At 39.5% G+C, this 23,560-nt stretch overlaps 1 protein-coding gene and 1 non-coding gene across 2 annotated transcripts in view; one reads left to right on the top strand and one right to left on the bottom strand.

The window, feature by feature from the left end:
- Nucleotides 1-23,560, top strand: part of PIK3AP1 (phosphoinositide-3-kinase adaptor protein 1) — a 123,862-nt gene that overhangs the window by 13,152 nt on the left and 87,150 nt on the right. The window lies entirely within an intron of this gene.
- TRNAD-GUC (transfer RNA aspartic acid (anticodon GUC)) lies at nucleotides 11,971-12,043 on the bottom strand. The gene has a single exon. It is a non-coding gene; the product is annotated as a tRNA-Asp (tRNA).

Genomic DNA, 23,560 nt, shown 5'->3' with positions numbered 1-23,560 from the left:
TAATAGTTCCATATTTTTTTCTCTAATCCCTCAAGGGACTTTGTCAATACTTTTAAATTATCTGCCAAACATACTCTGGGATGTACCCAGGTATTACATTAAACTTTACGGAATTACAAGCCCTTATTCCCATTCTGGGCTCCATGTCTTTGGGTTGTTTAAATGAGCTACCCAGACAGGTTAAGTTAGATTATATGCTACAAAAAATTTAGGTTTTGGGCAAAGTAAACCTCTCTTCTGTTGTGACAGTTGAACAATCCTCTTGTATATATGGGTTTTCCTAAGGCACCTCAAAATGAAAGCAAAAACAAAATTTTCACATGCCCTGCTGTACTACGGCTGCCCTACTCATATGAGAACTAAGTATGTGAAACTTGTTTCTTTGACTTTCTGTATTTTTAAACTTTCTGCACAAATCCCAGTGGGAAATGTAATGGGAAATTGGTAATGGGGTTGAACCAACAAGAGGGACAATAATTGCGGAGTTATTGAAAGCTTCAGGGAGACAAGTTTCAGGAAAAGCTTTCCAACAACTAGAGCTGTGCAAAGATGGGGTTGGCTGCCTTTTGAGGCGGTGAGCTCCATGTGGCTGGAAGCCGTGCGAGCAGAGACTGCCAATCATAAAGAGACGCAGCCAAGGAACCACGATTGGACCATGTGGTCTTCACAGGCTTTTGATCATGAAATCCCCTTACATGAAGTTCTCCTTCTACACCAGAAACACTTTTCCATTCTCAATTCAGTTTTCCGCCAGCATAATTGCCCACTAAAGAAATACTCATCGTGTCCCTACCGTGACTCCAGCCGTATAACAGGCAAAAAGACCTTTAAAATGGTAAAGCTACTGCATATTTACACACACACACACTTTTTTCCTTAACTTTAAGGTGTCTTTTGAAAAAGACGTAGCTATTTAAGATATTCGCTGAGACCATTTACAATTTAGGCTAAAATGTAGGCCACTTAAAATTTAAAAATAAGAACGAATGATCAAAAGAGAAATGTTTGCATTTGTTACGTGTTTTTTGGTATTTAAAAAGATAGAATAAAAATTAAAAAAAATTTTTTTAAATAAGACTTTCAGATAAAAAGCTTTAGAGAGTTAAGGTGGTAGTAGAGTAGAAGAGGCAACTATTCCAGGGTAGCCAATTACACTTTCTTTAGCTGCTGCAGTGACTAAGCCACTGCCTCTCAAACTTTAATATACATGAAAGGACCTGGGAGTCTTGTTAAAACGCAGATTCTGATTTGGTAAGTCTGGGGTGGAGCCTGAGATCCTGCATTTCTAACCAGTTACCAGGGCACGGATAGCAAGCAAGCGGCCAAACGGCCCCTCCTTTGTCAGGTCAACGGTCGTGTCTCTGTTGCACATGGACCGTTTTCTCAAACGTCCACTTTTCTGGAAGTAGAGGCAGTGCCACCGCACGGCAACCCCTAGACGCCCATCAATTTAGGCATAAAATGAGGCCAGTGTCTGGTACTAGGCCAGCAGACTTCGAGGTAGAGTTCTTCAGTCCTCTTCCTGTGTTCCTACCCAGAGATTCAACCTGTGAACTTTTTCTTTTTCTTTTATTTTTACATGGGCCGGCACCGGGAATTGAACCCGAGTCCTCGGGCATGGCAGGCGAGCATTCTTACCTGCTGAGCCACCGTGGCCCTCAACCTGTGAGCTTTTGACAGTCAATTTTCAGTCTTTCTGTTTTCTGGGTATAAGTGGTCCTAATGTTGGAGTTGGGGTTGATACTGCAGTTATGATCCTTACTCCTTCTTCATTTAATAGGCCCATTGGTCATAATCACTATTCCACTAAAAAATGTTTTGGAGGTTTTATTTCCTAACTCTCTCTCCAGATTTATCAGCCGCCTTAAATTATTCAGATATTTTAGAGTCTTCAGCATATTGCAGCAGCCAGTTTATTTCTCAAGACCTGCATCTATCCAGTGATTGGACCAGATGATTCAGAAAGTTTCTTTCAACCCCCAGTGCTGTAATAAATCATTATAGGTCTTCAAAGAAGATGGCAAATTGCCCAGAAACTTTTTGCTTATTAGGTTTTGTTCTAGAAGGTCTGCAGTGATAGATACCCAGTGCATAGAAGATTGTTTTATTGCTCTTAATTTTTTTACCTTGTTGGGTGATTATTTAAAAATAAGGAAGTGAGAAAACCCCAGGTACAACACAGAAACTATTTCCTCTTTTTTTTTTTTTATTTCACTGGAGCTCTATTCTTTGCTGCAAATCTCACTGGAATACAAAAATAGATTCTGTTAGACTATGTGCGAAAGGACTCTGTGGTGATATTGAGTTTTATTTCAAAATTTTTCATCAGTATGTGTGTGTGTTGAGGTAGAATGGAAGCTCCAAACCTAATTCTCCCAATATTATTCAATATTACATCAGAGATCTTGTCTGCTTCTTTATATGCATTACTTTCTTTTTGCCTCCCCAGGATCCTACCCATCCCTTTTGCGTGTCAGAAGCTCTGATGGTATCCACAATTGTAGTCTGTTTTATCTTTTGCTCCTATGGGAAAAATTTGGAGGAATGTGCCCACATCTGGCCTTCTTTTGTTGATATTAATATTCTAATCTGAATCTTAGACTAAATTTAAATGAAAAAAAAAGAAGGATATTTAAAAATGCTTTCAGTTACTTAGATTCCAAAAATCTTTTCCTAAATTTAAAAAGTAAGTTTTTTTCTGAAATAAAGTAGTACATGTTCATCATAATGTTATAAAGAAAAAGAAAAAAAAAACACCCACAGATTATTTTCAGTGTTTCGTGTTTATAAATAATGTTGCAATAAATCTTCATGTAGCTTTGTACCTAAATCTTTGTGACTCTCTATTAGTTTCCTCCTGATCATATTTCTGTCGTGCCCCCAGAGATAGTGTTACATGCCTCCTCTGTGCCTTTCTCCACCCTTTCTATGTAATCTGAATCCATCTCCCTTGAGACTGCATTTTTCTTGTTGCAATTTAATTTGGTTTTTTTCTTCCCTGCCTGCCTGGCTAAGTCCATTATCTACATGTGCAGTTTCTCCTTGCAGAGATGCTGATAGGGAGAACTATCCTCACCCTTTATCCCCATCACAGAAAGAGCTAATAGTAAGACAAGTACTTCTTATGACAGCTACTCTGTGTAATGGGTTGGACACTTTATGTGTATTTCCCCCACCCCCATAACCCTGAGGGGGTAGATTGTTTTACTGCCATCTTACAGATGCAAAGACTGAGGTTCAGAGAGGTAAATGACTGGGTAAGACTCAGGAACAGCTCACTTTGGGACGCGTGTCTTTAGGCTCCAGAATGCTTTCCTCTGTCTTCTCTCCCTACCTCCTCTTCCATGTTGAAACAAGGGGTGCAAAAGTAGCTCGTGGGAGAGAAAGGATCAGGGAGAATAAAACTTCCCTGAGTTCTCTAGACCACAGCTTCCCAAGTTACATTGGGCATTGGCTTTGCTTGTGCAATTTGTTAAAAACGCGGGCACTTGGATCCCAGCCCAGACCTATTGGGGGTGAGCCGGAGAATATGAATTTCAAAAGACTTCTGAATGGAAACAAACCAAGTGTCCATCAGCAGGTGAATAGAAAAACAGCAAATAGTATATCCATGCAATGGAATACTATCCAGCCATAAAAAAGGAATGGTGTTCTGATTCATGCTACAATATTGATGAACCTTGAAAATGATGCTAGGTGAAATAAGCCAGACACAAAAGGATAAATACTGTATGACTTTGTTTACATGAAATATTTAAAACAGTCAAATTCATAGAGGCAGAAAGTAGACAAAAGATTACCAGGGGCCAGGGTTAGGGCGGGATGGGAGTTATTGTTTGAAGGGTACAAAGTTTCTATTAGGGGTGGTGAAAACGTCTTAGAAATATAGTATGATGGTTGCATAACATTGTATATGTGATTAATGCCATTGAATCATACACTTAAAATGGTTAAAATGGCAAATTTTGTATGTATTATATATATATGTATATATATTTTTACTGCAATAAAAAAATATAATGAAACTAATCTCTGCAGTTGGTTCTACTGCATAGCTAGGTTCAGGACGGCTCCTCCAAGTCTGGGGCCCTGCTCTTTGGTTTGCCTGTTGGGGGAGCCAGTAGCAGCTTGGGTCCTGGGGGTGTCAGCTTTCGCAGGCCAGTAGTCCCAGGGGCTCAGGCTGCGGCATATCTTGCTTCAGCGTCACAGGCAGCAACCCTTAGTGAGGGGGAAGGCAGTCAGACCCTCAGAGCAAAGGGGAAGTTGCTGTGCTGTCCTTGGTGCTCTGGCCTCGCGGATGGTAAGTCATCTACGACTTCTGGGGCTTCTGTGGTGCCTGGAGGAGGCTGAGGGGCGAAGCTGACCATGGGCCTCTTGAAATCGACCATATTTGTTCTGCTGTCCTGCCTAGTGGCCATGGGTTGTTGGATTTGTTACTTCTCCACTGTGGCTAGTCCTGACTCTATAGTTGGCTTCTCAGGGGTTCATGGCCACTCCTCAAATGCCCCTGCTGAAGGGGCATTCCTTCACATGATCTTCCCTTTTGCAATGATCTTTGATTTTGGGAAAAAGATGCCCAGTTGGGATAGTGAAATCCTTCCCAGGGTCATTAAAAAGATACCGCCTGTCCATTGATGTTGGTTTCCTCTACCAGTTGATCCATACAACAAGGGACATTTATTCTCTTAACCGCAGGGCTCACCACCAACTGCACCTGACAAAACTAATAAGGTCGAATGACCTTTACAGATTTTTGTGCCTCCGAGACCTCAGATATCCCCAGGATTACAGATTTTCCACAAAGCTGGCAGTGAACTCGACCATGCTTGCTCCTTCATCAGCCACCCAGTGATGGCCTTTTCCTTCCAGTTTGTGTAAACTTTCTGTAGTCCCTCAAGGAAAAGTATCTGTAAGTCCCTTTGTCAGCTGTGGTTGGTGAGTGCAGTGGAAAGGGAGTGCTGAATGCTGAAATTTCCACTAGCCTGAGAATCTCAAGTATGCACCTGACTTGGTCTAAATTTGCCAGAATGGAAACATCAGATGTAAGATTTTTATCGGTTAATTTCTTGCTCTGCTGTTTCAGTATTTTTTGCATCTTGCTTCTCTAATGTTAGAATATACTATTGTTAGAACAGTAGAATTTAGGAGGGACCTGACATCTGCTTTATTCTTTCAAAGCCCTTTTATGAACATTCTTTCATTTGGTCCTTGTGACTTCCCTATAAGGCAGGCATTATTATCTGCAGTTTAATAATGAGGAAAACAAAGCCCAGGCATTTTCAGTGACTTGCCCAAGGTCACGTGGCCGCTTTTCCGCTAGAGCCAGGATCAGGGCAAGAGCCTCCTTCCTGCTTGTGGCCCAAGACCTAATAATTCTCTTGTTTCGATACCAATAGGAATTTATTGGGCCTCTATTATTCTCAAAAACCCATGGTAGGTGTTGAAATAAAGAGGGAAAAACCAGACCCAGACACTGCTTAAATGGTGTTTCCATTCTAAACCAGCACTGCCCCAAAGACGTACACTGTAAACCATAAATATGAGCCGCATGTGAAATTGTAAGTTTTCTAGCAGTTGCATTTGAAAAAGTACAAAAAGAAACAGGTTAAAACTTTAACAATATGGTTTACTTAATCCAATATATATATAAACTATTCTTATTTCAACATATACTCACTATAAAATTATCAGGATATTTTACGTTCTGTTTTTCATACCAAGTGTTTGAAATATGGTGTGTATTTTATACTTACAGCACACATGTCAATATGTTCAAAAGCCACCAGGCAGTGCAGCTGGAGAGGATTGCTTACTTTTCAGAGAACTAGGGTCATATCAGTTAATATTTTAATATATTAAGTGCCATATGTATTGAAAATATGCCTATCCTGGTTTCTTCATACATTCCTTTATTCATTTGTTCATTCATTCAGTAAGTGTCGAATGAGTATCTGCCAGGTGCCGATCTGTTGTCTAACACCTCTTTATCCTTTTCTTTTCTCTTCTCACTAATATCCTCCTTCTTGTTTCTCTTCCCTGTTGCTCCCGTTTCTTCATCTCTTTCTAGATTTCGTCACCCTGCGTAACTCTGTTCCCAGACTGCAGAAGTAGTGTCCGTTAAGATGAAGGTTTTGATAAGATTTCTGTCCTTGCAATGAGCAGTTCCTCACCTGAACTAGTGTGAACGAACCCTCCGGAGGCCTGTGCTGGGACAGAATCAAATCAAAAGTGCTCGTTTGCCCTTCAAAAGGTTATGTCTGGGTCATGGCTCAGATAAATAGATTGTTGTTATATCCATGCAGTAGAATATCATGCAGACTTCAGAAAGAACTAGGCAACTTTCTATGTGCTGATTTGGAAAGCTTGTCAAGACTTCTTAAGGGGAAAAAAACCAAGATATAGAAAAGTATGTATAGTATAATGTTATTTAGGTATATTTTAAAAAGGAACACACGCATGCATATACTGATACATGTATAACTTTTTTTTTTACCCTGGGAGAATACATGGGAAACTGTTGATGGTGGCTGGGGAGATGGGGGACAATTTGAACTTTTTGTTTTAGACATTTTCCCAATGTTTTAAATTTTTTCTCCTGGGTTCATATTTTACTTTTGGTTAAGAGTCTTAAAAAGAGAAAAGCGATAGTCGTGGGGATTTTATGAGTCTGGAGGAAGACATTGGGCTTGCACCCAGCTCATCCGAGTAGGTTGAGCTTCCTGTTAAGTTCCTTTGTTTGTACATTACTCCTTGACCTTTTTCACCAGTGTCATTAGACTGACATTCTGGGTAAGGAGAAGCAACAGGGTATTGGTTTGTGTTATTGCTGCAGTGTCTACACTGTCACTCACTCAGTGTGGACAAATGCCTGTGAAGGGGGAACAGCTAATTACCACTGAGTCATATGTTGACTCTTGTCAAATTTAGATTGATGTCCTCTCAGGTTACTACAAACTTTATGACAATCGTAAGAGGATATGAGTTTGTATTTCGTAGACTCTGACACTAACTGGTTATGTCTCCTTGGACTAGTTCCTCGATCTGTTTTCATCTTCTTTAAAAGGCTGGGAGAATACAAAAGAACATTTCAGGCCTTTGTAACTGTGAAATTTCATGATTCCAACTAAGAATGATTTTGCATATCTTGCATTTCATTGCTAGTTTGCAATCCACTATTTTTCCAGATCCCATCAAGGCATAGTGTATTATTTCAGCTAACAAATTATCCTTCAAACAAAATTTTAAATATAACTTTAAATGGCATATTAATAATAGCTTTCTGTTAATGGACGTTAGCGTAAGTTCAGTCTTATGAAAATGTATTGAACCATTACCTGCACGGAGATGAGAGAAAGTACGTATTTAACATTATATAGATAGACTGTTCATACGTGTATATTTGTGGATATGGGTTCGGAAGAGGATGATGGGGCAGGGAAAATGGGGAGCAAACGTGTTCGACAGGATGGGTCTGTTAATTTCCCTATCATTGCAGGATGTTTTGACAGCTTTTCAATTTCGTTTCCATCAACCATTCACATGACTGAAAGTGATTCTGAAATGGTCTAGGAAGTAGGATGATTTATACTGTGAAAGACTCTTGAGCTGCCCTTTGGAAAAATTATTGAAACAATGATAGGCTTGTCATATGGACTCTGTGCAGAAAACTTCTTAATTTAGCCAGTTTGGTAAATTTAGACTTAAAAAGGGGACAGTTGATTTTCTAGGACATTGAGAAGTGAACCAAATCAATAACTGGTAAAACTGAATTTTCTTTGTGGGGAAAATATTTGGAGGCAATTTTATTTTCAATGTGCTCATGTTTAAAAAAATTCTGGTCTCCACTGATAATATTTTGTGTACGAAAAATGCCCAGTAAATGGTGTATGGTTAGTTCCTTAGGGTATGCATGGGTCTATTAGTGGCAGAGATTAGATTAGGTATATCCTTTTTGAAGGAAATCATTACAGTGAAGAAAAATGTTGAGTTTGGAGGAGACCTTTAGAATTGGCTTAGTTATTTTGGAAATTCCTTTTTCTTCTGGTTTTGTATCTTCTGAGTATGTGCATCACCCTTATGAGGTTAGAACCATATTGGGCTCTTATTTTTAAATGAGAATGCTGGTTGGACTTGCGTATTTAGTCTACCAAGTTGCCAGTTTCACAAAAACCCTGCTGGTTCTCTCTAACATCTTATAACACAGGAAATAGAGGGGAAGGCTGATGATGAAATGAAAATGCTCTACTTTTAAATTGGACCGAAATAGATTTCCTTTTACACATTTGGCTAATGTTTGAGACTGAAGTTATATTAAAACTTGCAATATGATAGAACTTTCATCAAAACTAGCAGATAGGATAATATTAGTATTAGCGGTTGACTCATTTTCTTGAGCATTTAAAATGTGGAAAAACATTTCTGTGGCAGGATATGGCATTTAGTATTCCAAACAGAGCCAACCTGTTACTTTTTCTGAACCAGATTTTCCCTTCTGTTTTTTAAAAATTTTTGAATATCATTCTTTAAATGCTGGTTTGTTGCCAGAGAAGATTTTCGACTATGATTGTAAAGCATTTGTGTGTTAGAGGCTTTTCAGGAGAAACATAATGTCAAACTGCCTACATGTTTATCTTTATTTTGTAGTTACTTTGAATTCAGAGTCCCCTAGGCTATAGAAATCTTTAAACATTATCGAGGTCCCTTCCCAGGTCCAATGTATTTGTATGATTAAGACTTGCCCATATTCTGGAAACAATCTAACTTGAGAGACTCTGATGGGAAAACTGAGACAGGGAGCCACTGAGTCTATAAAATAGAAATACAGAATATTAACATTAGAAAAGGAACCTTTAGGATCATCTGACCCAACCCTTTTAGGGCCCAAAAGGGTTAGGTGATTTTCCTAGTGTTGTACAGTTACTGGTATAGATGAGACTGTTAATTTATGTTTCTATTCAGCAAATATTTATTGAGTTTTATTGAGTGCCTACCATGGGTGCGACTCTGTACAAAGTCCTAGGAAGACTTGATGAAATGGTCAAATGCAGCCCTTAGCTGTGCAGAGTTTATGAGTCTATCATCTATGGAGAGAGAGAGACATTAAACAGCCAGTTGCCCCATTAACTACTTAATGCTGGTGGTGTTCACTGTTACGAAAGAGAAGTCAGGAAGCTCTGTTGAATAGTAGAGAGGATTTGAGATATTCTGGGGCCCCTTTGATAGCTGCCCACAGCATCCATTAAGGAAAGACGGATTTTCTGAGCACCCTTCTTGGAAAACAGAAGAAAAGGCATGGCTTATAGTTATGACAAATGCTATGTTACATGTCTATTTAATGGTAATATTTTCCAGAGCCCAGGGTAACAGTGGATTTCAGCTAGGGCAGGCATTTCTCAGAGTAGTGATTAGGGCTGTGTAAAATTTTAGAGCTTTATTATAGTGCTCAACTTTTAAAATGAGCACTTTGCTTCTTTCCTTTAGTTTGTATACAGCAGTGATATGGATATGTGTATATCAATATATTCCCACAATTTGAAAGTTTGACATTCTAGTTTATCTAAATGTGTGTTGGTTGGAAGGAAGGACTAAAGGTAAATTGAAAATTAATGAAGATTAATATAAAATCCTGCTTAAGGATCTGAGAAAGTAAAATAATTGAGCAGTTGTACAAGAACAGGGTTAAGGGATATATATGTATTTGTGTATGTGTATATATATATATATATATATATATTTAAATTTTTATGTATTTTTATTGAGATATCTTCACACACCATATAATCCATCCAAAGTATACGATCAGTGATTCACAATGTCATCATATAGTTGTATATTCATCACCATGATCATTTTTAGAATATTTGTATTACTCTAGAAAAAGAAATACCCCATGCATCCCACACCCCTTACCTCTCCCTCTCATTGATCCCTAGTATTGCAGTCTATCCAATTTTAAGACTTACAGTAAAGGTAGGTTAACTAAGATAGTGTAGTATTGACTGATGCATATACATATATATATGTGAAACCAGACAAAACATCCAGAAATAGAGCCATAAAAACACTGGCGATTAACTTTTTTTTGCAATATAAGTATACAATCATTAAAGATCAGACTACTGGATTACAGTTCAATAACTTCAAGTATTTCCTTCTGGCTATTCTAAAGTCATAGACTCTAAAAATAAATACCTATATAATGAATCGGTAGTCATAATTATTTATTAAATCTTAATTTCTCGGTTACCCCTCCTTCCTGTCATTTGATCTTTCCCTCAGTCTTCAGGTCTGTCTGGGCAATGACCATTTCAGCCTCTTCATGCTGGAAAGGGGTCTTGACCTTCTGGGGTTGAGGAACGAACCCGGTTGTTTCTTTGAGAGACTGGTACCTCGGGGTTTCAGGACTTCTCTGGCTTAGGATCAATCTGTAGGCCTCAATAAATTTACTAAGAAAAACTTTTATGAAGAGCCTTAGATAAAGCCCAAGGTACTCCCTAGGTTTTCAGGAACACTGTTATTTGGGACCTGGCATCCTACGGTAGTTTGAAATATCTGGCTAAAGTTTGCGTAAGAGTAGCCTTCAGAATGACCCCTTGATTCTATTTGAAGTCTCTTAGCCCCTGAAGGGGACATATATTGTAAGAGTAATATCTGTAAGAAGATCTGGTGGTTTTAGTGGAAGGCAAGCTAAACATGAGTCAACAGAGCAAGGTCACCTACAAAAAAGTAAGTGGCGCATGAAATTTTATGAACACAAGTATTGGTGTCCAGAGAAAAGATTTCTGCTCTACCGTGCATTGACCAGCTTGTCTGTAGAACTGTTCACCATTTAAATGGGAGGCTATCTGGCTAGAGAATAGGCAGATATGCATCCATTCATCCTCTCATTCATTCATTTATTCACTCATTTTGTTTATTGTCCCTTTGATAGAATGTCAGTCTCGGGAGAATGGGGACTTTGTGCGCTGATATATCCCCAGTGCCTAGGACAGTGCTTGACACAGTCCTGAATAAATTGTTGAATTAATGACTCAGTAGAATGAATGGGGGACTATCACATCCCGTCAGATGAGAAATGGTTGAAAGAAAGTAGCTTGTCTGGAGAAGAGAAGATTTATTAGAGCCATGGATGCTGTCTTCAGCTTGCATTTTAGGAGGGCCTCATAATCTGAGGAAAACATCCTGGGAAAGCTCACTTAAAATGGATACACTTAAAGCAGGGGTTAAAATTTCATAGTAAATACTAAAAACAAATTTTTTGATTGGGACTTTATTTTGAAAAATAAAACCAAAGATTAAGAAAATAAATTTATTTTATATTATCACAATAAAAATTTGCCATTTCAACCAATTTTAAGTGTAAAATACGGACATTAATTATATTCAAAATGTTGTGAACCATCCCCACCATCCGTCATCAAAACTTCTTCAGAACCCCAACAACTCTCCACTCTCCCCTTTTACTTTCTGTCTCTATGAATTTGCTTAATTTAAATATTTCATGTAAGTGGAATCATAAAATATTTGTCCTTTGGTGACCAGCTTATTTCACTTAGCGTAATGTTTTCAAGATTCTTTCATGTTGCAGCATGTATGAGAACTTTTCCTTTTTATGGTTGATTAATATCCCGTTGTGTGCATATACCGCATTTTGTTTATCCATTCGTCTCCTGATGGACACATGGGTTGCTTCCACCTTTTGGCTATTGTGAGTAATTATACGCTCATTCTTAAACGATACAAAGACTAAATCAATAAATCTGCAGAAAAGATTGTGTATATTTTTCTAACAAAATTTTATGCTAGCACAGTATATGCCTTTCTAAAAAAACATCTTTTTTTTTTTTTTTGTATGATGTATGGCAGGATCACATTTCCTTCTTTTTCCGTGTAAGCAATCCCATCATTGCAGCGCCATTTTGCTGAATTTTTTGTTTGTTTGTTTTTGTTGGTTTTTTTGTTTGCTTGGGAAGTGCATGGGCTGGGAATCGAACCCGGGTCTCCCGCATGACAGGCGAGCATTCTGCCACTGAACTACCCTCACATCCTCCTTTAAAACATCTTTTGACTTTTTAAAAACAGCTTTATTGTGATTTTAGATAGAATGCTCGCCTTCCTTGCGGGTGACCCAGGTTCGATTCCAAGACCGTGCACCTAAAAACAAAACAAAACAAAAACTAAAATTTGTTATTGAAATATAATCTATAGCACATTTGACTTTTACAATTTTTTTCAAGGCTTTTTTTTTTTTTTAAGCATTACGTAGTCCTATCAGACTTTTTTGATTATTGGGCAGGATCACTGTGGATTTTCTTTCTTCTGTTCAGTTGGTAATTCCTCCAGCTGAAAGTGACTTTATCTGTCCCTGGGCCATATTGCTTTATACTATTTTCCTCCAGCTTCTGTCCTGATAATAATAATAATGACACTATAGCAGCAACAACTGTCACTGGTTGTAGAATATTTACAGTGTGCTGAATGCTGTACTAAGCACTTTACAGTGATGATCTTATTTGATCTTAACCTGCAAAACAGATACTGTTATCTCCATTTTGCAGCTGAGGCATAGAAACACCGAGTTACTTTCCCAAGGGCATCTAGGGGCCAAGTAGGAGAGCCTGGGTTTACTGTCTTAGGCACTATACCCCATGGCTTTTCAAAACCTTTTCATTTCTGGTCCCATTTTTATAATACATATTTTACAATATCTGCATCAGGTTTATTCAAGTGTGATCCTCGGGATGCCTGTATCAGAACTGCATATATTTTGAACTTCATATTTTTGTAAATATTCGTGTTCCTGAGCCCTACCATTTTCTTATGTGCACAGAAGGTCTCTGTGGAAAGGAATTGGAATATGCATTTTAAAACAAGTTACCTGGATGATTCTGAATAGTACTAAAATTTGAGAGCCACTGGTTTAGAGCGTACAAGGGAAGGTTGGAGAGGGGATCAGGATCCTGAAACATCTCAATTTTTTCTAAGTAGCTTAGACTCTGCTCTTAAAACCATGGGGAGACACTGAAGGGTCTAAAGTCAAGTTGTGACATAATCAGAACGGATTTTCAGGAAGTCAGTCTAGTGGCCTTGTGGAAGGAGGGCTGGAGGCAGGAGCTGGGCAAGAGGCAGTTGCATCTGTCCTGTGAAGATGGAGGTGATTTGAGCCTGAGCTGAGCAGAGGCTGAGAGAATGGAGAGGAGAGTACACTTTTGAGGTGGTGAAGAGTGGGCAGAATCTAGCAGGACAATTGGTGCTTGGTTGTGGGACAGAGGGAAAGGGAGCAGCCTACTGAGGGAGTTCAGTACATAACAGTAAAAGATGCCTTCTGTGGGACTGGCATGCATGTGGAATTTAGAAAATAAGAAAGCACGTTCAACCGGGTGGGTCAGTTGAAAGCTTCATGGAACAGATGGCATTGAACTAGTGGGTTGGATTTTTTTTTTAATATAACAGTTTTATGAAGATGTAATTCACATACCGTAGAATGCACCGATTTAAAATGTACAATTCAATCGTTTCTAGTATGGGCACAAAGTTGTACAGCCATCACCACGGTCAACTTTAGAACATTTTCATCACCCCAAAAAGAAATCCCATACTTGTTAGCAGACACTCCCCATTTCTCCTTTTTCCCACTGTGCCTGTCCTGGCCCTCAGCCCAAGGAAGCCAGCAATCTGTCTCTAAAGACATGTCTACTCTGGTCACTTTATGTAAATAGAATCATAAAATAATTGTCCTTTATGTCTGGCTTATATCACTTAGCATAAGGTTTCCAAGGTTCATCCATGTTGTCACATGTATCAATGCTTCATTCCCTTTTATGGCTGAATTCCATTGTATGCATATAAGTGGGTTGGATTTTAAAAACATTGCTGGGAGAAAGAGAGAAAGACATCCTAGAACCAGGGAGCTCCAAGGACAAGGCCTGGTCTAGTTTGCTAGCTGCCGGAATGCAATATACCAAAAACAGAATGGCTTTTAAAAGGGAGAATTTAATGAGTTGCTAGTTTACAGTTCTAAGGCTGAGAAAATGTCCCAATTAAAACAAGTCTAAAGAAATGTCCAATCAAAGGCATCTAGGGAAAGATACCTTGGTTCAAGAAGGCCGATGAAGTTCAGGGTTTCTCTCTCAAGTGAGAAGACACATGGCGAACACGGCGTCATCTGTTAGCTTTCTCTCCTGGCTTCCTATTTCATGAAGCTCCCTGGGAGGCGTCTTCCTTCTTCATCTCCAAAGGTCGCTGACTGGTGGACTCTCTGCTTTGTAATCTTGCTCTCTCTGAATCTCTCATTCTCCAAAATGTTTCCTCTTTTATAGGACTTCAGAAACTAATCAGGACCCACTCAAATGGTTGGAGACATGTCATCCCCTAATCCAGTTTAACAACCATTCTTAACTAAATCACATCAACCAGGGAGATGATCTCATTACAGTTTCAAACATACAGTATTGAATAGGGATTATTCTACCTTTATGAACTGGGATTTATATTAAAACATGGCTTTTCTTAGGGGGCATGCTTCCTTTCAAACCAGCACACCTGGTATGTGTTCTAATAGGGATAAAAAAAAAAGATTACAAGGGTAAGTTTGAGTCAGTGGGAGAAGGGCCTTCAGCATCAGGTTGGGGGGCCTGGCTGATCTTATCTCAGTGGACTTTCTGTTGGTCATGGTGGTGAAATGATCAAAATGACATTTGGAGAGTTTGTTGCAGCTCAGCTAAGAGCTTACTCTAGTTCTTGAGGTTACTTTTTTCCATGTATCAGCTGGAGGTAAAACTGAACTCATAAAGGTCCTACTTAAGTGAGAAGTGGAACCCATGTTATGCACAGGTTTTCTGATAAAACATGATAGTAAATTTGCACAGGTTTGTGAGTCTTTTATTGAGATAGCATCAAGTGCTGAGTTCCTCTGAAACATATTTATACCTTTTGATTCTTATCACTAACCCCCTTTACTATCAGCGTTTGTCTACCATGGAGATCTCAGGCTGTGTGTTTGCCTTTTCTCCAGTGCAGATGGGAAATGCTGGTTGGCCACAAGGAGCAAAGACCTGTTGGATAAACAGCAGAAACCCCAAGGTCTGCTTGATGGGGGATTGTCTTTCCCTACATCTACAATAGCTACCTGCCACGTAAACATGCAGTCTAAGAGAAAAGAGTGTGTTTGCTCTGCAAAGGCTTCTTACAGAAAAATTCTCTATCCCTATCCCACCCCTTTCCATTAAGTTGTTCCAAACCATCACTGTGAGTATTCCCTTCTTACTACCTTCCCAACCACTGCCTACCCAGAAACCTCTCCCAGCTGAGGCCTTAGAATAAATCAGGGACAGGGGGCAAGAGGAGATGCCTATGCCCGAAGTGCCTGTCAGAGGGAAGAAGCAGTGGCGCGTCACATAGACCAGGATTGCAAGGGTCTTATTTTACATGCTTCCCTGATTTGCAGAGGGAGTTGGTGCACAAAACTTTTAACTTTAATGCAGGCCTGAGAGTGGTCGGGGCCTGAACAAATGGTGACTGAGGGATTGGAGAGCAAAAATTTAGAAGGGAGAGTCAATGGGATGAGAGAGAAAGAGGAGACTAGAAGCAGATAATATTTTGGACATGGGTGAGTGGAAGAATGATGCTGCCATTGGAAGAACTAGTGATTTACTGGGGAAGCAGGTGTTACGGAGGGTTGGGCATATGCTATTAGATGCCCTGATCTTCAGGTAGTGATGATACAGCCCAGAGTAAATGCACGGTGGACACTTGGAAGTGTGGGATTGGAACTGAGGGTCTGGGCGTGGACAGATGGATTTGTCCTTTTATTCATTACTTACCATACACCTGCCATTGGCCGGGTTCTGTGATGGGGATGCAAAATCAAAGAAGATTTTGGCTCCTTGTCAAAAGGAAGCGATCTTAATCAGGGGCCTCTAATAGAGATAGAGATCAGATTCCAAAGCCCGGAGGGGAAGAGAAGTGTTTGAGGCTGTGGCTTTCAACTCAAAGGCCGGGACACACCCATCTATAGCTATCTTACTCTTCATAGAGTAAAGTGGGCCAATTTTGGTTCCATGTTGACCTTTATTTTTGCTACAAATCTTTATCAACAGAGTTACTTGTGATTTGTGTTCTTGATGGTATATGATATAGGAATGAAGCACAGCCACATACCAAGTTTCCTTGAACTTGTGACGTTGTCACCTCTGGCATTTAAGAAAGGGTGGTCAGGGCTTTAAACGGTCTGGTCAAGAAGCTGCGAGATGCTGGACCTGGGGGGACCAGGTGAATAGTGTAAAAACTGGCTGCTTTTATGGACATTGTGAAATATTGTGGCTTTCTGAAGAAGCTGGGGAAGCACTGACTTTTGGTCTCCATCCTTTCCCACATGGCCCACCTCCTCCTCTTTAACAATTCTAGTACCCATGGTTTCTCCTTACCCCAGACTCTTGAAAAATTCATTTGTGGGACTTCTGTGGGTAACGCTCATTTATGTAATTGTTATCTGAATTTCAATTTGGTGCCCTAGCCAAAGCGTAAGATCTTTGGGCATGGGGCCCATGTTTACGATTCTGTAGGGGTCTCCATTGTGCCTCGCACAGTATGGGCGGAGAGATCCTGGTAAATGCTGCTCAGCTAGTTGGCTATTTGGTTGAAGCATCAGAGCACAGATATTATAGTTACTTTTCAGATGAAGCAGCTTTAGAACAGTGATTACTCTCTCGTTAGGATCACAGTCATTACCTGTCATAAATGTGCATTACTGCCTACATCCTGAATTGTTGAGAAAAAAAAAATGCTTTTGGAACATTCATAATCTAAATAAAGATTCAAATGCAGTTTCACATTTACTTCACACGATCCTGCTGCCCTCCCATTAATGTCTATTTATTAAACACCCACTCAGTGAATTTAGTGAGGGCTGGGTGCTATGAGATGCTGCAAAGGGATTACAGATACCATAGGAAACTGCTGTCAGGAATCCTCTTAAACTAAGAGGGCACATGGGCATTTGCCTGCTAATGGTCCAGTTTCAGCATCTGGGACACACTCAACGGGATGGGCATACATCTCATCCTTGCTGGATAGTCATTACCTGCCCCTATGTTGTCAGAACTCTCTCCCCATTTCCCTACTGCCGCATTGGGTCAAAACTCAGACACAGAAAGGGCAGTGTAGGGGTCCCAGATGCAAAGAAAATCTGGTGACCGAGAAAATCTGGAAAATCTAAGGCTGCATGGACCTGAACAATGAAGTCCCTGAATTGGGGAAGTTTGGGGGTGCTTTCTCTTTGCTTAGTTCACCCCAGTGATTGGTTTGTACATGTTGATTTTGGCATCTGCTGGGATGACCACCCAAAAACCATACAGGGATCATTTTAGATTCCACATTGGTCGTCTAAGAAACTCAGGGAAAAAAAAGTCAATCATAAAAGCTCACATGCTGAATTTTGTGGCTTTTGTGGATATGTTTATGTATATTTTTCAAAAGCAGTGAGCCTACAACCCTCAGAAAGTCAAAATGACATTCTTTGCTTCCGTTGACCTCAAAAGCCACACACGGGCGTCATTACCAGGAGGCTGTGTTGGGGAGATTGCAATTTCCCTACTGATCTTTAAGGAAATAAAAACCAACTAAGCAAAGAAAAAGCTAAGACTCTCATGTTGGTTGCAAGGCATATGTTGGTTTGGCTTTTCAATTCTTACAAAAGGAATTCAATCTTATCCTCAGCTTGTCTCATTAATTGGCAACGTGGCATATCTATAGGAGGATATCACCTCAAGTGTTTTGCTCTCTGATTTCAGTCGTCATATTAAGGCCTTCCTTTTTTTTAATACTTCTTGGGGCATGCTTTTTTTTTTCCCCCAATATGAAATGTGTTTGGCCAACTTTTATTTTTTTCCAGTGATTTGGAAGGTAACCATTCTGTCTTCAGTTCTTCTAATCATGTCTTTACATTTTTCTTAAGATTAATGATACAGGATTATTGTCCTTTTCATACATTAAGATTTTCTTTTTGATTATTCTACACATTTCCCCACTAACTCAGTAGCATATATCACCCTTCACCCTGGCACAGTCCAGGCTGTCTTGTACAGTGGCACAGACCGTACAGTGCAGCCCTGTCTGCTCCCAGACCAGACTTCATTAATGGATTAAGGCACATTTTCTCCTTGAGCTGGAACTTGACCTCAGCACTGATCTCACACAGGGCTCTAAAACTTACTACTTTCCACTGGAGTTCACGTTGGAGATGAAACCAGCATCCCATTCCTGTTCTAGCACTTTTCCCACATATGTTATGTCACTTAATATATATGAGTTTTCACTTCTAGGTATATAAGATAATTTGGCAACTATTTGGAAGTATTTCCTCCACCCCTACCCCCATGCCTTGCTCACTTTGACTAGCTATGTCAATGCGCTTGAATGGAAGGGAACGATTGAGAACCTTCCAGAACTGCCTCTCCTTGCTGTTCACAATCCCCGACTGTTAGGGGCATTTGGAGGGTCTTCATCATTTGGGGTTGGAATTCAGCAAATCTCCTGAGTAGCAGAGTTGCACTGGGAGAAATCAAGACATTTTCAGAAATTTCAAAATGACTGTCCTCCAGTGAGGTCTACTAGGTCTTAGTAATAAAGGGGATTATTGTCATCAGTCCATGTCTTATGTCCAGACAGGGGTCATTAAAACGAGTGGCACAGCCATGTGACTTGCATCACCTCCCCTAACTAGACACCACCTTGAGTGTATTTTTTCAGGGAAAATGGGTTAATGTCTTCCTGACATTTTGGCATAAAATATCTGCCATACTGTTCAATTAGAAAAGTGATGGTCTTGAGGTCTTGGGTGAGGTCTTACTCATCTTTACTAGACCCAGCTCTCTGCGTCATGCTGGCTTCTAGTGCTCAATAAAATTTGGTGAAAGAATAAGTGAATGATTGGAGTATCACTATGTATAGGGTTGGCTTTAAATAGATAAGATCAAACTATTTAACTTATGGAAAATGGCTTAATTTCTCTGGCTCAATTTGCAGTACAATTAAATTGCCTAATTTCTGTGACTATCAGTAGCAAGGAAATGAGATGTATAGAAGTAATGAGATGGGTGCTCATTAGTTTGTACCAACAAACTAATGTCATAAGTTAGTGTCATAAGTAGATTATTTTTGTCTTAGTAAAATTTCTATAAGATATATATTTCTTATCTTTTTCTAAATCTGAATTACATTTCCAATATTTGCAAATATCTGGGGCTTCCTGAGTGAAATTATACCTATAGAATAAGAAAAAAAAATAGATCTCTTTGGTGGAGATACATCCCTTTATTTCTAGTTTACTCTCCATTACGTTTGTATATTCATTCACCACAGTCTTGACTCACAATCACAATTGAATACCTTTTCTTTTACTAATTGATGAATCGTAGAAATTTTGAGGGATTTGCCAAGTGCACGTGGAATGGTCAAACACAGCCTTGTTTTCTCTCTATTTATTTATTTTTTAAACATGATACAAACTGTCCTTGAAATTAGCAAAATTTTCTGCCCTAGTTCAAGATTATTATCTTGGGGCACTCTTCAAAGGATGGTTCTTACATTTATAATTGAAGCCTTGTTTTGGTTTTAACAATTCCTAGCATTGGGTCAAATCCTCTAAACTTCAGCAATGTACAGCCGCCAGGCAAGGAAATAAATGTATGGTGCTAGAAACCATCTCTGATGTCTGTTTTTAGAAATTTGTTAGAGTCTTTAAATGTGTTTTTTCAAATAGGTTTTTAATGGTTATCTTCTGAATAGCTTGGATTTGCAATTGTAGAAGAAAGCAGGTCTATTTTCAAAAACGTAGATTATGTGGGAGGGGCACGTTGTATTTAATTCTGTGTAATGGTTACTATGGTGACGATGGAAGGTAAATTTCAGTTTATGTAAAAACCCTGCTAAGTTTTTGATTAGAGACCAGAGGCAAAGCTTGTCAGTCAGTGAAATGCCTAAAAAGCAGTCACCAGTGGGGGGATAAAAGGACGATGGGGTAACATACCCTTCTTCCCTGGCTGTCATGCCAGCACAGGCTCCTCTCAGTGGTGGTGACATATTATAAATAAGATTGGGGGAATGAAGAAAAGGTGCTTCTCTTCTTCCGTTACAATTTCTTCCTTAGCAAATTAAGGAAGAGATTGCTTGCTCGGAGGCGAGGTGGCCCCTGCAAAGGTGAACTCCCATGTGCCAGTTTCGTTGTCTGTAAGCAGGTATTGCTTTGTGGGAAAGGAGATTCCAGCGTCAGATGTAGGAGCTGAGATGAGTGATCTCTGCAGCACCCCCAGGCATGATTCCCATCATTTGAGAACTTGCTCTTACCAGCAGGAAGAGAGATCGCAACATCAAGTTACCCTAAACTTCAAGAACTAGAACTGTAAACCCACATGGAGAGCATTCGCTTGTCCCTTTTTAAATCTAATTTAATTAATTTAACTTTTTATTTGGGAATAATTTCAAACTCACAGGAAAGTTGCAAAAATGATACAAAAGCAACTCATAAAACTCCAACTTACCCCCTCACCCACATACCCAGATTTACCAACATTTAGTGTGTTTTGTAGTATCTGTTCATTTTCTCTATCTATCATTCTAGACATTTCAAATTTCTAAACGTTTGAAAGTAGGCTGCATACATCAAGCTCCTCTAACACTCCTCTAACTAGCACTTTTGCCTCTTTGAGTTTAGCGATTCAGTCTAAGAATAGTTAAGGATCAGCAAAAAAACAATTGAATTATGAATAAGTGGTTGTTTATCTGAATTTTACTTTTTAGTGCTACCTACTTAATTTTTAGTATTTATATATAGTTGCTCTAATAGTATATCCCTTAACTCTTGTATATATTTATGTATGTGTGTGTGCTTTTATTAGGAGGATAAGAATGGGAAACTCTACCAATTGATTTCCATTAACCACACCTGTAGAAACCTGGCTCTTTAAGCCCCTAGGCAAAATCTCAAGCCTTCCCTAACCACAGGGCTAACTGCAGACCAAACTACAGAAGACACGTATGGTCAATCTATAATTGGGCACTCCGGATAATTTTTAGTGACCCAGATTGCCGTTGCTGCTACCTATGTCCTAAGTAAAATTGTAAAGTAACTGAGTTTGCCTTTGATAACCTTCTAGCTCTTTTTTTCCTTCAATTTCCTCCATTATGACTCATCTCTTGGTCCGCAGCCCCCTAATTCAGCGCTTCATGCCCAGAGCCCCTCACTCGGACCGTGGAAAACGTCCTAATAAAATCCTCTCTGTGCTCATCTACCAGTGCCCCAGTCTCCAGAATGATCTTTGTTTTCCACACGCTCAGAACCCCCTCTCTGAATAGCTGATCTTAGCATAACATGAGAAGGTAATCAGGTTACTGGTCATTCTTTAATGTCCATCCTTGAAGGAGTGTCTAGAGAGTGCCACAGGCTCTCATTTAAACCTTTTTTCCAATTATTCTCTGACTTTGACGGATCCGTAGAAATCGGATATCAAATTGTGGGTGAATAACATGTATCGGTGGCTGGGTGGTTCCCACACTGAGTGACAGGAGCACTACTCAAACTTATCTTCATCTTGTTCAACAAGGATGATTCTAAATTCTGCTCGTAGGTCTATAAAAGCAATTGGACTAGTGCCAGCTGGCAGAAATCCAGCTTGACGGTAACTAGTGAAAATGAACTGCAGGAGTTGCAGGTGACTCCTTGTTTAATAAATAAACCCAGCAGTCTGATGTTGCTACTAAAAGCTATCACAACATTAAGCTATATTAGTAAAAAAAAAAAAAAACAGCTCCCACGTTCTGAATATTATAATTTAACAGTATTCTACCAAAAATATTCTTCCATTTTGAGTCCACCTTTTTAGGAGGAAACTGGCCAATATCAAGAGAGGAACAAACAGGAAGTTTGGAGATGTGTTGTACGAGCTGCTTTGTGGTCAGAATTGTGTTTTGAGTTGCAGGGTCAGGGAGAACTCGGTTTGAGGTGGAAATTCCTGGAACGCAAGAGTGGTGGACATATTCATGGGAATTCCATCTGTCTTTCCATCCCAATGGTTATTGAAAGTCAATGAATGCGTGCTATTTCTCTGGTCACTGTTATTGGGCATGTGACATCAGTTGGAATAGTCTGAGTGAAGGGAAGATTTTATATTCCATGCTTGGGGGCATTTTTCTCTGGAGCTTGTTGTGTCAGGATTGAAGCTTACAGCTGCCACAGCCGTCTTACTATGAGCCTGAGAATGAAGTTCATGTCGAGAATGACAGAATAGAGAAATGGAAAGAACCTGGGTCCTCGATGATTTTGCTGAACCTGTGTGTCAGTCAGCCCTCAAATGTATCCAATTTCTGGATTTCCTATTCTAAGAAATAAATGTCCTTACTGTTTAAGGCATTTCAAATTGGAGTTTCTCTGACTTGCAGCAGGATGCTTCTTAATAGATTCCACAGGGTTGGACTGAAGAATGGGCTTTCACAGCTAATTCAAAATGCCCATCAGTGGAGTGGTCTCTTTTAAGAAGTATTTAAATAGAAATTTTAAATGCTTTAAATAGAATTTTAAAATGATTTTAAAACAAAATTCTTTATTGAGTGGAATTTTGCTGTAAATGATTCTTAAGGTTCTTTCAAACCTTGATGATCTAAGATTCAAAAATAATTCTAAGGTGTGAATGACCACGAAGCTGAACCTTTCCCCAGGGCATTTGCATTATCCCCAGTGTGATAATGCAGATGATGTTTTTATTAGTAGAATGTGGAGGTGGGGGAGGTTTTGTGCATGAGAGACTTCCAGGTGCTTTGTGCCCACTTGTGAGCAGACCACTGTACTTTTCCTCTATGGGGGTCTGTGTCTTGGTGCCCCCACTTTTAGGAGGTCATTGAACCTAGACCAAAGAGGAAATAAATCATATTGTGACTGCTGGACTTGCAAAACCCAACATACGAAGAGTCTGCTATGATGTAAAGAGGAAAACTGAAAAAGTGCAGAGACTTACAGATTGTGGGCTGGGAGGGGCACAGAGACTGAGAAGAGTGGGGAGTGTTAGACAAAAGGTTGTAAGGATTACATGGAAGCAGTTTACAACCTTTTCTACCCCATTCTCCCTTCTGACGAACATTCCCTTCCCATAGTTCATATTAGAAAAATGATAGTTTTCTTTTTCATTTTAAAAATTTAAAATGAATTGCAACATAATATGGACCATGCTTTTAAAAGTTACACAGTCTCTTCATTCTCATTCATCGTTCTGGCCAGCCGTTTCCAACCATCCCCGCCTCCCTTCTGAGAGGCTGAGAATCACTAGGATAGATTTTTCGGTATCTGGATTCCAATGTTGATTAGGTTATTAGTGGTTCCTATAATTTAATATAAAAGAACAGTGTAACTATACTTTGTCCTCATGCTCATCACTTTGAACCAGCTCTCATGCTGTGGATCTTTACTACATATAACTAAACTGGGCTTGTTGGGGAGTTATGTTTGCAGAAGGCCAAAGGGCTGCATTTTTGTGCTTAGTGAGAATTTAGTTGTCAAGGCCAGTAGACGCAC

This window comes from Tamandua tetradactyla, chromosome 13, assembly GCF_023851605.1.
Source record: "Tamandua tetradactyla isolate mTamTet1 chromosome 13, mTamTet1.pri, whole genome shotgun sequence".
In the NCBI taxonomy this organism is placed as follows: Eukaryota; Metazoa; Chordata; class Mammalia; order Pilosa; family Myrmecophagidae; genus Tamandua; species Tamandua tetradactyla.
This window is presented reverse-complemented; position numbering and strand designations above follow the sequence as displayed.